Below are 11,642 nucleotides of genomic sequence, written 5' to 3'. Positions count from 1 at the left end.
TATGGAAAAATCAATCAGCAGTTAAAATTCACAATCATGACTTTAGCAATAGTCAATATGAACCTCATCTGCAATAATAAAGAGTAAAAGATAATTACTACTACTACTACTACTACTACTACTACTACTACTACCACTACTACTACTACTACTGTTGCTGCTACTTCTGTTGCTGTCACTACCATTACTATCACTGCTTCTACTGCTGTAATAGTATTTACATTTCTTTAGGTAGTAGGTTGGGCAAGTCACCAGCCACCCGTTGAGATACTACAGCCAGAGAGTTATGGGGTCCTTCGACTGGCCAGACAGTACTACATTGGATCCTTCTCTCTGGTTACGGTTCCCTTTCCCTTTGCCTACACATGCACCGAATGTTCTGGTCTATTCTTTATAGATTTTCCTCTGCCCTCATACACCTGACAACACTGAGATTGCCAAATTGTAATGGTTCAGTGGCTACTTTCCTCTAATTAAAGATAGAAGAGACTCTTTAGCTATGGCAAGCAGCTCTTCTAGGAGAAGAACACTCCATGATCAAACCATTGTTCTCTAGTCTTGGGTAGAGCCATATCCTCTGTATCATGGTCCTCCACTATCTTGGGTTAGAGTTCTCTTGCTTGAGGGTACACTCGGGCTCTCTGATCAATCTAATTTCTCTTCCTCTTGCTTTGTTAAAAGTTTTATAGTATATAGAGAAATATCTATTTTAATGTTATTACTGTTCTTAAAATATCTTATTTTTCCTTGTTTCCTTTCCTCACTGGGCTATTTTCCCTGATGAGGCCCTGGGCTTATAGCATCCTGCTTTCCCAACTAGGGTTGTAGCTTAGCAAGTAATAATAATAATAATAATAATAATAATAATAATAATAATAATAATAATTTAACTTTCCTTCCCATATATATATATATATATATATATATATATATATATATGTATATATATATATATATATATATATATATATATATATATATATATATATATATATATATTATATGTGTATATATTTATGTATGTATGTATGTATTTACATGTATACATATAGCCTACATTCATACACACATATGTATGAATCTATGAATATGTAAGTACGCCTTTAGTTGTCTGCCAAAAAAAAAAATATTAAACACGAACTCCTAAGAAGCTAAAAAAAATTTCCCACCGTGCAATGCTGAGACGCAGTTCTTCGAAAAACACTGCCCAATGTTTGCCTTCTCTGTATGCAAGAATGACGTTCGCTTTTGCTGTTTACCCTCGGATCTTACATCCGGCTATTTTTCCTGCTACTGCCTCTCTCTCTCTCTCTCTCTCTCTCTCTCTCTCTCTCTCTCTCTCTCTCTCTCTCTCTCTCTCTCTCTCTCTCTCTCTGCAACGCTATGCTGATTGTGAGGGTCAGCTCACTCAATCCTCGTCTTCATTATTTCAAGGTCTTCGAAAAAAGGGGGTTCAATGGCCAGCATGATTTCGATAGATGAATTAAAAAGAAAATCGAAGTTGCATGTTGCATACACGTGAATTTGACATTTTGCTTAACCGTGACCTTAACCTTTAACCTTGACCTTCCAAAATGTATTCATTCCCAGCTTTTTACATAATAGTTGATCTCTGCGAGTTTCATTAGTTTTTCGAAGTTGCGTGTTGTACACACGTGAATTAGACATTTTGCTTGACCGTGACCTTGACATTTGACCTTGACCTTCTAAAATTTAATCATTTTCAGCTTTTTACATAAAAGTTAATCTCTGCGAGTTTCATTAGTTTACAATTAAAATTGTGGCCAGGAAGCTGTTCACAAACAAACACACATACACACAAACTGAATTTGACATTTTGCTTGACCGTGACCTTGACCTTTGACTTTGACTTTGACCTTCCAAAATTTAAACATTCCTTGCTTTTTACATAAAAGTTAATTTATGCGAGTTTCATTACTCTACGATTAAAATTGTGGCCAGGAAGCTGTTCACAAACAAACACACATATACACAAACTGAATTTGACATTTTGCTTGACCGTGACCTTGACCTTTGACTTTTACCTTGACCTTTGACCTTGACCTTCTGAAATTTAATCATTCCAAGCTTTTTACATAGAAGTTAATCTCTGTGAGTTCAATTATGATTAAAAATGTGGCCAGGAAGCTGTTCACAAACAAACGTACATACTCATAAACTGAATTTAACATTTTGCTTGACCGTGACCTTGACCTTCTAAAATTTAATCATTTCCAGCTTTTTACATGAAATTTATTCTCTGCGAGTTTCATTACTCCACTATTAAAATTGTGGCCAGAAAGCTGTTCACAAACAAACACACATACACACAAACTGAATTTGACATTTTGCTTGACCGTGACCTTGACCTTTGACTTTGACTTTGACCTTCCAAAATTTAAACATTCCTTGCTTCTTACATAAAAGTTAATTTATGCGAGTTTCATTACTCTACGATTAAAATTGTGGCCAGGAAGCTGTTCACAAACAAACACACATACACACAAACAGGTGGGTAAAACATAACCCTATTCCAACTTCATTGGCGGAGGTAAATATACCTACATATACTTAGTATACACATATACACATGCTAATACAACTATAGGTACGTAAAAGAAGGGGGACTATACCTTTATCATAAGTCAAAGTTATAAAAAAAAGAGAAGTATATAAAAATATAAAAGGACAAAATTCAAACCAAACTTAATTTTCTCATATATAGGATGAAAAAATAAATGCAATATTACTTAAGTATATACATCTATACATAAATAATTAGACCATGTATACCAATTACAGGAAAGTACTCGAAACTTAGAGGTTCATTTTCACTTTGTGGCAGTCCTAATTTAAATAAATGTATTGTATATCGTCACCCTCATAAACTAACTGCCTAAGTCATTTTCTCCACTTGTTGGGAAATAAAAAAAAAAAAAAAACTCCTCATTTCCTAATTATTTATGTCATTGAGCTTCAATTCACAAATTCTTAACAGAACAATTTGTGAATTAGAATATGTGAATTGAAGCTCAAGACAATGATATAAAGAATTAGGAAATGAGAAGGTTTTTTATATTTCCCAACAAGTGGAGAAAATGACTTAGGCAGTTAGTTTATGAGGGTAACGATATATACAGTACATAGATACATATACATGTATGCGTATGGATGTATGCGTAGTTTGATATATTTATTCATCATAAAAGCTGGTTCTGTAGATATTTGTAATAAGACTTTTTTTTACTTGGTTGAGAAAAAAAAATTCTAAGGTGGCTCATTTCCTTATTTCAGTACACCTGCCAATCTACAATCACTAACGAATATTATTATTATTATTATTATTATTATTATTATCATTATTATTATTATTATTATTATTATTATTATTATTATTAGCCAAGCTACAACCATAGTTGGAAAAGCAAGATGCTATAAGCCCAAGGACTTCAATAGGGAAAAATAGCCCAGTGAGGAAAGGAAAAAGGGAAATAAATAAATGATGAGAATAAATTAACAATATATCAATTGTTTGTTATTATAGATTAGAATCACAATAGATTTTGTCCTCGTTATCAATAGGTTATGTGCTTTATTATATAATAATCTACTAATATTAATAGTTAAACTTTATGGCTACTCGTCTTATTTCCTTCAAAGGTGTTACTGTAATCAGTAGTTTTCATTGACAGTATTGTATAAATCTTAAAGTGTTTAAATGTATAGGCCTATTCTTCCTGAGGCTACTATCCATATACTTTTTTCGACTATTTTCTGTTTTAGATCTTGGTTTTAATGAAGAGCCCTGACATAATATATATTTTCTGTCATCTACCAACTCTTCAAGGACTTTGATTAATGGTACATCCATCTTTATAATGCCTAGTCTGTGTTGTAGACTTTAACAGTTTATAAAATTATCCTGCTTTGGTAAAAATTTATAAAATCAATGATTCTATCAGGAAATTCTACAGAGAATATTTCCAAAAAGAATCATCATGAAATATCAATCTTGAGACCACAATAGAGGGCCAATTATATAGCAGAGGACATTAAGTGTCATTATGAAAATAGTTTATATATATATATATATATATATATATACAGTATATATATATATATATATATATATATATATATATATATATATATATATATATATATATATATATATATATATATATATATATATATATAAAGTTACTGTATGCTTCTTTGTCTATAAAATGTAATAAAGTGCTTATTAATTTATCAATAGTGTTGTTCCGTTGATTATTGTCGACATATGTCATTCATTTTTTAATATTGCTTAATTCTGACCATTTTCCTTCATGAGGAAATCATTCTTTTTTCCAATTTCTGGAAACATTTTGTAAATTTATGACCTAAGATAGCAATAACAGCTAATGATTCATGTATTATTGGAAAGAGATAATTTAAAGGAACATTTGAGGGGTAAATTATCCTTCTAAGTTAAATTTCGAAGGAGATATGAGCATATTAATACCTGGTATCCAACATTATCGCCTGATATGGTGAAATTTCATCTAAATTTCTTACTTACTGCTAAGCTTCAGAAAGTCCACCCTAATTTTTCTTCTAACTCAAAGTTAGTACAGTGGCAATACGTTCACCTAGCATTTGCATGGCAGCAGATCGATTCCAGCTCGGGACTGTGAGCTTAAACTGTTTACTGGGGAGGCCACTGCTGTGCTTGAGCACCTCATTGGGTAATTGGGCTTGCTTGACTGACGTTCTGGTGAGTATCTATTCTGATGATGCTGGAAGTGAAACCAGGCACATTTACCTTTGACCTTTAAAACCCAAGTTGGTGAATTACGGGTAGGCCTACGTTGTACAATAGATCCTGTAGTCACGTGTAGTCCATACTTAATTTTACTTTTCGGGCTGCTTTTCTGGTCCTATACTGCAGGGGAACCCTACTCTCTACAAAACATTCACAGACATTTTCTCATGTGCATTTCTTTGTATGATAGGACCAGTAAAACAACACTTAAAATAAAGTATAGCTTGGTAACTTCTTTCGATATCTGATTAAGCATTTTACTCCATTTGTGGCAAAACGATACTATCTCGATGTTCTTATCCTAGTTCTTTACGATCGTTATACATTACTTTGTAATTACTACTAATAATTGGACACGCCCCACTTAATCTTAATCTACAATAATTGTTTTTTTTTTATTGCCCCATAGGTTTTTTTCTCTACCCGGTTTTTTCAAAGAAAAATTAATTACGCTAAGTAACACCCATTATTGCTTATTAATAAATAGGCCTACTTCACGAATATCATGTTATAACTTATGATGCTCGACTAGCATTGCATTCAAGACTAGAATATGAATATGATTGAAATAATGGCTAAACAATGCAATGGCATCACGTAATGATATTCATTCGAATGGAATGTTTAGTTTGTTACTAAAAACATCACCATGAATCACCATGACGTCATCTAATTCTCAGAAAATAGCAATCTCATCTAAAACTATTTGATTTAACAATCAAGAATTATATTAATTATCTTGTATTACATTAAATTTAAAAAAAAGAAGTTTAATTCAGCTACGCGTCTTAAATAATGGGGAATTCAATAATGTTCAAGTAATGTACAACCTGGGACCATATTGTTTTGGGTAGGGGCAGCCTGGAGCTATGCTATATTTCCTTTTTTTCTTTACTTATATTGAGATTTTGAGCATAAGATATTTACATATGGTCAAAGGTATTTTATTTAATACTTTTACTATATCTTAAACATTAAGTTACACAATAGATGATGATATATGAAATAATAGAAAGCCTGGGACCGATTTGTTGCGAATAGCCACGACCAGGGATCATATTGCATATTGCATTTTTATTTACTTTTGATACAAAATAATAACATAAAATTTAATTAAAAATAGATATAAGAATTTGAAAAGCTATATAAATTTATCTCAACCAAAGTATCATACGATATAGACAGTCTAGGACTGATTTGTTGCGAATAGCCACAGCCTGGGACCATATTGCATATTGCATTTTTATTTACTTTTGATCGAAAATAATAACATAAAATTGCATTAGAAATAGATATGATAATTTATAAAGCTATTTAAGCTCATCTCAACTAAAATATAATACGATAGTTTACGTCGGAAATTTGGAATGTTTGTTAGTAAACAAACAACAGCCGGCATCTGTCAAGCACCTGTCATTAACAGCCGTTTGCGTTCACGCTCCCCATCATGACTTATTGAATTTGTAAGTATTGTTTAATATTATAGTCGTTTTTAGCTGTAAATGTTAAGTTTTATCATATTTTCATGTGTATAGTTACAAAAATCACGCAAAAAATGGACTGATTAACTTTGGCCAGGTGTAACCATCGGTGTATTTTGTCAGCATGGCTGACACGACTAATTGAATTTGTAAGTATTATTTAATATTATAGTAGGTTTTAGTTACAAATGTTAAGTTTTATCATATTTTATGAATATTATCACAGAAAATACGCAAAAAATTGGCTAATTAGCTTTGCCCAGGTGTGAGCATCTGTGTATTTTATCAGCTGACATGAGCAGTTGGGTCTGCCCCTGTAGGATTGTACGTACCAAAGATTACTTCGAGAATTGTAAATGTTAAGGTTTATCATATTTTATGAGTTTTATTACAATAATTACTCTAAAAATTTACTAATTAACTTTGGCGAAGTGTAAACTTCGGTGTATTTTATCAGCCGACATGAGCAGTTGGGTCTGCCCCTATAAGATTGTACATATCACAGATTACTTTTGGAATCTATTAATCTTATTAAGCTATGTATCCCAGTCGGCATAGTCCTAGGCTAACAAACAAGAGAACATATGCATGTATTTTAAGGCCTCTGTCCATCTGGACATTCCTAAGATTTTGTTATATAGCCTATTTTGATCATTGTTAACATTATTATCATTATTACTTGCCAAGTTACAACCCTAGTTTGAAAAGCGGAATGCTATAAGCTTGAGGGCTCCAATAAGGAAAATAGACCAATGAGGAAAGGAAATAAGGAAACCCCAAGAAAAGTAATGGGGTGTATGTATGATAGCGGCCACCTGTATGTACTGTTATGTCTAACTTGGAATAGGGCAGTGTAAGGGGGGTCGCAGGGGGAAGTTAGCCCCCCCGTTATGTAAGTAGGTAAGGACATGGCTTGTAGGTTAGGTTTGGGGGGAAAGTTTAGGTTAGTTGACGTCCATTTTTAATTAACGTGTGAGGAACTGGCCGCTGATATACAAAGACTCCAAAGTAATTAACAATTAGTGTAAATTATTTTAAAGAAGGCTATGTAGTCTAGGCAGTAGACTACACTATCCCCTAGACTAATCCATATTTTGGGTATACTGTATGTAGTTTGCTGGGACAGTCTTAAACTTAAATACTTGTCAAATTGATTTTTTATGGTGGAAATATTGTTTAGCTTTGTCTGAAATTTATTACAAAGCTATCTTTATGATTTATGAAATATTGTGAACTAGTGTTGCTTGTAAAGGTGGTTGGGATGCAAACACAGGGTTGAGACTTAGTCTTAGGGTAAGCTAAGGATACAGCTTTTTAAGGGGGGGTGTGTCGCAGGGGTCTGTACCCCCCAGTAGCTAAGTAGGTAAGGATACAGCTCCTAGGTTGGGTGGTGTTCTTGTGTGTTTCCCCTTTATAATATGGTTTTTCAGTCATAAATTGGTATTTTAAAACTTGTAAAATTTGAAAAATAAGGGTTTCCCCTAATTACTTGCATCGGAGCATTTCAAAGTCCCAAAATATACACCGAGAACTCTACTTATTTTCTTCATTGGGGTTATTGTGCTATAATAAACATTTAACTATATTTTGATTACTGATCCGGTCCATCGCAACCAACTACAAAAGCTCCAATATTTGTAGTTGCTTTAATCGCAAGATGTTCAGGGAGTAAGATTATGGTTCCATAGGTCATCAAATTTAGGAATTGCTTGGGTGCTGTCTGACCTAGATTAATTTATGGGGAAATGGGAAGTTTTGACGTATAATAGTGACGATACACTATATACCCAATTGTCCGTAGTGTCTCAGGTTCTAGATCCTTTCCTTCCAGCCATGACCTTTTATTATAATTTCTTATCCCTACATATTTCTAGTAAAGAGGGATCCCAATGGAAAACGGTAAGTTTGGGTGTCTCTAGTTGTTTGATTCGGTCAATATCGTCACCATCTCTTACGCCTATTGATGTAAAGGGCCTTGGTTAGATTTCACCAGTCGTCTCTTATCTTGAGCTTTTAATTCAAAACTTCTCTATTCATCATCTCCTACTTGGCACTTCATAATCCTCCGCCATGTAGGTCTGTGTCAATATAATCTCATATAATTCTGTTGTCAAGTTATTTTGGTTAGGCCTAGTTGAATTTTGATGATAAAGGGATTTTGACGAAGGAAAAATCTATTTCTGGGAAGAGACCAAAACAGAAGGATGACCTGGAGGGCGCACGTAGTAGGTGTCGGTGGGGTAGTCCAACTGTGTTCTCTAGGGCCTGTCACGGCCCTCCCCTTTGATGAAGGGATTATCTAAATGGAAGACAGCCTGTGAATAGTGGTTTTCACACGCCCCTGTTGTATACATGACACCCACAAGGTGATCGCGCGAGGGTAGTAACCTCTGCATTCCATGCTTTTATCTTTCTCTAGTATATTTGGAAGATTTATATTAGAAAAGTGTAAAGAAGGACTTCTTTCACCGGCCGTCACAGGTCGCCCCAGAAATATGATTTCTGATGTCAAAAGTACTCTCAAAGTCTAAAGCAAAGGGTTGAGAGGAATTAGGCTAATAAGAGCTTTAACTTTAACTTTATTGACTTTGATTTGATTGAACTTGAAGGGCCAAACTACCTGGAATAAACTAAGCTTGCTTGATTGCTGTTGGAGAGTTGACGTTTTACCAATACAGAATTATTGGTGTCATTTATTGGGTTATGGTTATACTTCCCTCCTCAACCAACTTAAAAGTCTCTGGCCTAAAGATCAAAAGCAAGTCTTTTAATGGCTTACAGGTGGGCAGAGCATCATCGTCACCTGCTGTTAGATACAACTATAGTGCCTCGTTAAATTTTAACGGTAATTCCAGTTTCATTGAAATCATCCTCTTATTAAAGAGCTCAGGTTTGTTTAATTAGGAAAAATATGAATCGCTTTTTGAAATTAATGCTATTTTACTGAACAATATTTCATCCTTCAAGTACACAGCTCCTGCAACGTTTTGGATATGTTAATTTGAAGGATGGTAAACGGTTTGACATCATATATAGCCTTGTCACTTTTGTATCCTTATTGCATTTGCGAGTTTACCTCTTGAGAAATACAATATCATTCACCAAACTAACAAACATGACGTTGTTTATTATGGATATTCTTTTGGCAAAGCTCGAAAAATATCCATAATAAATAACTCCAGGTTTGTATTAACTTAGTTAAGGAAAAAACAAATTATCTATGAATTTGTCATCTTTATTTAAAGATTTTGATTAAAGTCTAATGTACAGTATTGCTATTTTTAATGTAAATTATTGATTAACCCATTTAGGAGTGTATACAGTACATGCAGTATGTTTAATTTCCTAGACGTTTGATAGGCATCGAGCGGCTATACTGATTATTTTTCTTAGTAACGCATCACGGCTAATTCTTTAACCCAAGAAATGCATTACTCCTTGACTTTTAAACTTGAAGTTTCAGCATTGAAGATATACTGTGTAGAAGATTCGATTTCACCTTTAGCGGTGAAGTAGAGTATGGCGCTTCGTAGGAGCAGTGACTCGCATCGTCACCTTCGGGATCCTAGGGCTGCAGGTGAACACGATTTTATCAGCTAGATTGTTGGTGTATCCTGTTCCCTCTAAGATGTGATATGAACTTCTAGTGCTTTCAGAGAACTTATATTTTCCTCTCCAAAAAGTCCTTATAATGACCTGATGAAATGTGTTTTTCGCCGTTAATTTTTATTGTAGAGAAGTCAAGTTCTCAGTGAAGAGAATTTAATTACATGCCTTTTTAGTGTTATTGATGTATTTTTACTATGTGGCTGTTTTTTTTTACAGTATAAGCATTTTGTGGGTGGCATGATTGTTTTAAGATATGTATAATACTGTATACAATATACTGTATGTATACCAGTAGATATAAGTGTACTGTATAGTACAGTATTCTTGCTATAATGCCGGTGAATGAATAGAATTAATAATTAAGAGGTGAATAATCAGAATTAATAATTAAGAGGTGAATAATCATAAGGTGCAAAATTAATATACTGTACTGTACATATATATAAATCATATTTGTTATCATAGTCTATAAACTTTATCTACAGTATATTTAAGCTCCTTATCAAGACCCAACGAGCATGTGTAAGCCAAATACTAACATCTTATTACCATATGTTACAGTGTTGTTAACGTGTGTGATTTGTCCATTCGAGCAATTGGCTCAACTTTCCTGACATCTTTTGTCTTCTGGCTGTTACTCTTGATACATGTGAGTTTTGTAGGAGTGGTCCGAGAGACTAAAGTGCGTAGTGAATCCACTTTGAAGACGTATTTATGGTCTTAGCTAGTACGGCTTGTCTGAGTAAGATTCTCTTTTTCTCGTGTAGAATGCATAATATTCTTTCGTTGCATGAGAATTTTTCATAACGTAGAATTTTTTATGCATGGAATGAATTACCCGAGTACTAGCACAGTTTAGCTAGTTGTGCATGATAGCTGTGTAGTTTTCATGTTGTTGCAATCATGGTTATTAAAACTTTTGACCATTTAAATTAGTTTGTGGTTAATATAGTGAAGATGGTTATGTAGAAGAAAGTAATTGAAATATTTTAGTTTTTATTTTGTTTTTGGTTTTACAAATTAATCTCGTGAATTTAGAGAAAATGCAAGTTACAGGTATAAGCCGATTCATGGGTAAAGCTCACATTTACTATATGGATGATTTGTTTGTTTCGTAACCGAAATACAAACCACGCTATTTACATTGGGTATTACTTTCGGTGTAGCTGAAATGGCGAGCCATTAGATTTTAACGAGGGTTAACTACCCCCTCGCTAGTTAGTGAGGGGGTAGGGGAGGGGTAGCTAGCTACCCCTCCCCCCTCACACACCGGTGAACTGGTTCACTTCGCTTTTGGCTCGGGTGGTGGGCAGATGTGTCTGCTCTCACCCTCGCTTGAAAGCCATTAATGTTTTGTCTTTACTTAATTACTTACTTTTTCTTATACTTAATATATATATAAACATTCTTTATGTTTATGTATATATTTGGGTATAGAAATATAGTAAGTTTCCTTTTCAGTGTTTGTGCTGTGTGTGTGTAATGTACGACAACGTCACCGCGTAGTTCCAGGCCACCGCGGTTGCACGTCATGAGGCACGATCTCTTGGTCCTTCGGTCGTTCCTTCGGCTTCCGATTTTCGGCCGCCGTGGGGAATCGTCATCGTTGGACTTTCTCCATTCTTCTGTTTTCCCCGCTGTTCCTCCTTCCCTGCGGGGAACTTGGTCTCTCAGCGAAGGGAACGTGGGAGTTTAGTTTGACTACGGTCTCTCTCTCTACTCGAGGTCGTTCACCCTTTTACTAC

At 34.2% G+C, this 11,642-nt stretch overlaps 1 protein-coding gene across 3 annotated transcripts in view; it reads left to right on the top strand.

Moving 5' to 3' along the window:
* Positions 1-6,185: 6,185 nt before the first annotated feature.
* LOC137659605 (ras-related protein Rab-34-like) overlaps positions 6,186-11,642 on the top strand; it is a 28,585-nt gene continuing 23,128 nt past the window's right edge. The window contains exons 1-2 of one of the 3 annotated variants that reach the window (XM_068394451.1): positions 6,186-6,270; positions 10,459-10,546. The gene's annotated coding sequence lies outside the window, so the exon portion shown is untranslated. Of the gene's footprint in view, positions 6,271-9,745; positions 9,866-10,458; positions 10,547-11,642 lie in introns of those variants that run through there. The other 2 variants (XM_068394452.1, XM_068394453.1) reach the window with 2 other exon arrangements.

The sequence above is a fragment of the Palaemon carinicauda genome, chromosome 20 (assembly GCF_036898095.1).
Source record: "Palaemon carinicauda isolate YSFRI2023 chromosome 20, ASM3689809v2, whole genome shotgun sequence".
Lineage (NCBI taxonomy): Eukaryota > Metazoa > Arthropoda > Malacostraca > Decapoda > Palaemonidae > Palaemon > Palaemon carinicauda.
The sequence above is the reverse complement of the archived record's forward strand: the minus strand, read 5'-3'. Positions and strand labels throughout refer to the sequence as shown.